This window comes from Aquarana catesbeiana, linkage group LG02 (genome assembly GCF_042186555.1).
Source record: "Aquarana catesbeiana isolate 2022-GZ linkage group LG02, ASM4218655v1, whole genome shotgun sequence".
Classification (NCBI taxonomy): Eukaryota; Metazoa; Chordata; class Amphibia; order Anura; family Ranidae; genus Aquarana; species Aquarana catesbeiana.
This window is the reverse complement of record NC_133325.1, coordinates 382,208,687-382,214,092: the sequence shown is the minus strand read 5'-3', so window position 1 is coordinate 382,214,092 and position 5,406 is coordinate 382,208,687. Positions and strand designations below refer to the sequence as shown.

The 5,406-nt window shown below is 44.0% G+C and overlaps 1 pseudogene; it reads left to right on the top strand.

The window, feature by feature from the left end:
- The first annotated feature begins 2,410 nt into the window (after window positions 1–2,410).
- Window positions 2,411–5,137, top strand: LOC141129925 (dol-P-Glc:Glc(2)Man(9)GlcNAc(2)-PP-Dol alpha-1,2-glucosyltransferase-like; annotated as a pseudogene).
- Window positions 5,138–5,406: the final 269 nt, after the last annotated feature.

Genomic DNA, 5,406 nt, shown 5'->3' with positions numbered 1-5,406 from the left:
ACCCAAAATAGTGGATATTATTTAGTCTGTGTGAAAGTTATAGAGTCTACAAGCTATGGTGCCGATCATTGAAAATTGATCGCACCTGATATACCGATGGCCTATCTCAGTTCTTGAGGCCCTGAAATGTCAGAACAGTACAAATAACCCCCAAATGACCTTTTTTGAAAAATAGACAGTCCAATGTATTTAGCATGGTGAGTTTTTTTTTTTCTATTTTTTTTTTTACTCAAAATTGTCATAGTAACAAGTTATTTCTCACACACGGCATAGGCATACCTCCAGTTACACCCCAAAACACATTCTGCTACTCCTCCTGAGTATGGCAATACCACATGTGTGAGTCCTTTTCACAGCCTGGCCACATAGAGAGGCCCAACATGCAGGGAGCACCATCAGACATTCTAGGAGCATAAATTACACATTTAGTTTCCTGGTGACCTATCAGACTTTTGAAGGCCCTGGAGCACAGTCCTCCCTGGACTGTGGATGGTGGTCTGAGGAGGCCTGTAATGGCACACACACAATGCTCTTTATGGTCGTTTGAGAAGCCATGTAATGTACACAGTCCCTAGGCTATGGTCCAAAGTTCATAGTCCATAGGCCATATGGAGCACAGGCCCTGGAGCAATGTTCTCCTTCCCATGCCCTCCTCTTCCATCCCATCTCCCCCATCCCGTGTCTTCCTCCTTCTCCAATCCCATCTGCCCCATCCCATGTCCTCCTCCTCCATCCTATCTCCTCCATCTCATTCCTCCTCCTGCAGTCTCATCTTCACCATCCCATGTCCTCTTTTGCCTCCTTCTCATTGCCTCCACCCCATGTCCTCCTCTTCCATCTCATCTCATCTCCTCCTCCTCCAGGTCCATCTTCTCTATCCCACGTCCTCTTCCTCCAGTTCCAGCCCCCCATCCCAAGTCCTCCTCCTCTAGTCCCATTTCCTCCATCCCATTTCTTCCTCCCCCATCCCATGTCCTCTGCCTCCAGGAGGATAATTCTGCACAGACACAATGAGCAGTGTATGAACGCAGTGTCATATCCCAGGATCACACTACAGACATTCAGAAAGCTGTCATTTAAATGTGAAACTAAATCCACATTTTTATCTAAGTTTTGGAGTAGTGAGTAGTGAAAGGTTAAAACCTCCTCCCCTTCTGGTGACAACTCCATTTTTTCCTTTTGGTCACCAGGACAAAGAGCTCAAGTGCAAGTGACCCCATATGAAAATCCAAAACTTTGAGTAACCTTCCAATGGGGAGTCCAGTTCTGGTGACAACTGTCTCTGAGGACATTTCCCTCTGACTACCTGTTGTGTATATGGGACCTCACAATGGGACACAGATAGTAAAATAAATAAATGGGGTTTTAACTCTTGCATAATTTAGCCAAAATGGAAAAAAAAAAACTGTGAGGTAAATTTTTGCCCTATAATGTTTGTTATATATTGTATTTAATATATATAAGGAAACAATTGCTGACTATAACCCCACAGTGAGATTCCCTCCCTTCCTGTCCTGGTGACACCAAGATGGGAAGTGAGGGAAATCTCCTGCAATGACATAACCCTGTTAGATGTTCTAGTTATGTATAAAACTAATGTGTATATATAAATCTATATATAAAGCCAGCCCTTTTTTCCATTTTGACTAAATTATGGAAAACCCCATTCATTTTTTTTCCCCTCATCTGTTTCCTACAGATTGCAGGAAAAAAAAATTGCTTGATTACCCCATCAAAGCACACAGTGTTGATGGGTGAATCTGCAGAGCCATTGTGCTATCCCAGTGGGGGGGGAAGCCGCCCCCCGCCAAGAGAACACAGTGATTATTGCTAGCGGCTATAACATCTGCTAGCGATAATTATATGTAAAATCTGAGAGGCTTGTTGTACCCAAGTTGTCGGCATGCTACCTGGTCCCCTGCTTGTCCTTCACCTGCTAAGTGCTGCCAGTCCTTCTGCACCTGCTACCTGCCACCTGCCTGTTAAGCACCTGCCGCCTGTTGTCTGCCCAGTCGTTTTTTCTGCTGTCTTCGCTGCCATCCGCTGTTTCAGTGATCTGACCTGTCTCTGGCAATGCACCTGCTACCCACTGACGTGGCTGACATCTTAGAGGCACTCATACCTTGCCACAATCTCACGGTCACTGGCGCAACATCAGTGGCTGTACAAGAGGCCTCCCTCTATATGTCAGGCTTTGCCGCAAAGTACGTGACAGGTGCCAGATGATCAAAGTGTGAGCCAATTCCTGTGTTGGGTGAATCTCATTGCTCGCAATCCTGCTGGTTAAGGAACTGTTATTCTGAAACAAAGGAAAGAAAATTGATGATTGAGGTTGACACCCTTTACGTACCTGAAAAGCAGCCATGATTATTATAATCATTTAAATGTTTATCTCTCCATTTCAGTCTACTGGACATAGAAAAGGAAGAAGGTATGGAGTACAATTTAAGCACCAGCCACAGGGTACTTGGGCTGAATCCCAGGAGGACCAGGGGACACACAGGAAGGCGGAACCTGGGAGCAGAGAGGAGCACGGACAGTGATCCAGGGTGCACTGAGGCACCAGGAAGTCTACAGTGTGGCTCAGGTTGGCTGGCGGAAGGTGTCTCTGCCTTGGACTGCTGTATCGTGAAGAATGGACAAACTTGTAGGCTATTACTTTTCTGTCCTGTTCAGTGGCTGTTTCTTCTATCCAGCTTACTGTTCTCAAAAATCACACAAGAGCAGAGAGACCCATACATGGATGAGGTTTTCCACATCCCCCAAGCTCAGCACTACTGCCAGGGACACTTTAATCAGTGAGATCCCATTATCACAGCCTTGCCTGACCCAGAGGCGGCTCTAGACTTTGTGAGGCCTTAGGCAAAACTTAGACATGAGGCCCCACTGTATTATGAACTGTATTAGGAGGGTACAGTATAGGGGAGTGGACAGTACAGGGGAGTGGACAGTACAGGGGGTAGGTAAGTGGGCATAATAAAGATATATTTTCCTCAAGCAGAGCTGCACAGGGAAACTGCTCTCACAGATCCTACCTATTCTGGTAGGCTGTCACAAAGAGAGAAATAAAGGGGGATGGGTGGAGAGAGAAAGAAAGAAAGAAAGAAAGAAAGAAAGAAAGAAAGAAAGAAAGAAAGAAAGAAAGAAAGAAAGAAAGAAAGAAAGAAAGAAAGAAAGAAAGAAAGAAAGAAAGAAAGAAAGAAAGAAAGAAAGAAAGAAAGAAAGAAAGAAAGAAAGAAAGAAAGAAAGATGGACAAGAAAGAAAGATGGACAAGAAAGAAAGATGGACAAGAAAGAAAGAAAGAAAGAAAGAAAGAAAGAAAGATGGACAAGAAAGAAAGAAAGATGGACAAGAAAGAAAGATGGACAAGAAAGAAAGATGGACAAGAAAGAAAGATGGACAAGAAAGAAAGATGGACAAGAAAGAAAGAAAGAAAGAAAGATGGACAAGAAAGAAAGAAAGATGGACAAGAAAGAAAGAAAGATGGACAAGAAAGAAAGAAAGATGGACAAGAAAGAAAGAAAGATGGACAAGAAAGAAAGAAAGATGGACAAGAAAGAAAGAAAGATGGACAAGAAAGAAAGAGAGGGGGATGGAGGAAGAAGGAAGGAAAGAGAAAAAGAATGACAAAAAGAATGGAAATAAAGGAAGAAAGAAAGAAAAAAAGAGAGGGGGATGGGGAAAGAATGAAGGAAAGAGAAAGAAAGAGACAAAAAGAATGGAAAGAAAGAGAGGGGAATGGAGGAAGAAGGGAAGGAAGAGCATCCCCTACATCAGTCAGTGTACTCACTGGGAGGCAGGAGGGACTGGATGGATGGATGGATGGATGAGACTCCCCTTGTCCTTTTCTCTTTGCTGGGCTCCAGCTTGAATCTTCCCGCCCACACATCCCCTTCTCTGAGGCAGAACAGAGAACACTGCCGAGGAGAGTGGGCGGGGCAGACACAGGAGGAGAGGGCGGGAGGAGGAGAAGCAGAAGCTCTCTCTCCTCTTCTGTCTGGCTGTGCGGGCAGCAGGGGGAGGGGGGAGATCTGTCAGAGCAGGCTGTACACTGAGCGGCTCTCCCTGTCTGTGATCCGGAGATGTCTGTGAGCTCCGATCACACGTCTCACTCGCAGCCTGTTATCTCTCCCTGTAGCAGGGCGAGGGGACTCAGGACGGAGATCTCTGCTGCTGAATGAGGCGGCTCTCTAATTAGGTAAACTAGCCAGCTGTGCGAGGCCCCTATGACTGCAAGGCCTGAGGCCACCGCCTATTTCGCCTAATTAGAGAGCCGCCTCTGGCCTGACCTGTATATGACTTCTGTGGGTATTGTGAAATCTGCTGCCTGGAGCAAGGATGTTGTCTTCTCCTCTGGAATGCTGCAATTTATTAACCTTCTGTTCAGTCTGGGCAACTTGCACATGTTCTATTTAATCCCTAACAAGTTACACTCAAGGGTTTCTGTTACAAAGAGAATATTATTCAACTTTATACAGTATATTTCCCACTTTATATTTTTTAACATTTCTCTACTACATGGATGCAGGATCTACATTTTTTGTCCTTTTCACTTATTTAATGTGCCTCTATGGTAATCATAAAACCACAGCTCTTCTAGGGCTTTGTGCATTTTGTTTTTAACAGACAACTTTCATCTGGATTATTTTCTGTGCTGGACATATTATAGCTGAAAAGATGACAGAAGCTTGGTGGACACATCTGAAGACCAATGAAAAAGTCTCCTCTAAGGTGCCCTTTCAGAAGTGGCAGCAGCTGTAAGATTCTACATCCAATACTCTCTGTATCTGAGGAACATACTGACACTCCTTGAGGTTAACCTGGCCATATATCATCTTAGTTCTAGGTTTCCTGGTTTTTATTGTAATCAATGGTGGAACAGTGATAGGTGACAGAAGCAATCATGAGGCCTGTTTGAATTTCCCCCAGCTCTTTTATTTTTTTGCTTTTACATTGTTTTTTTTCTTTCCACTCCTAATTTCTGCTCAGAAAATGGCAGAAATGTTATTTGTGTCCTTAAATTGCTGCAGAGTGCCAGAGACTATTTTTTGGGGTCACAAAATCATTTGGAACCCTCCCTCCCCCAATCGCTAAGTCAGCCGATCCCAATCCTCTATTTGCTGACTTTGCCAAACCCATGCACACTATACCTACCTCTTTTGTGGTCATATTTTTGGATGAATTCACCAAAGCATGTAGTGAAAGGGCCTGCCTGAATACTTTCAAATGGTACTGTTTAAAGTTTTGTTCTCCTATTATCTTGATAGGTAATTGCAGAAATAAGATTTTTCTTCCACAACATCCACATCACCTAAAATTAAAAAAACACACCATGTATTATAAATATGCAAGCATACATCTATTACCTGAAGCTGTGTTCTCAGACACTCACCTGTCGTGGTCAC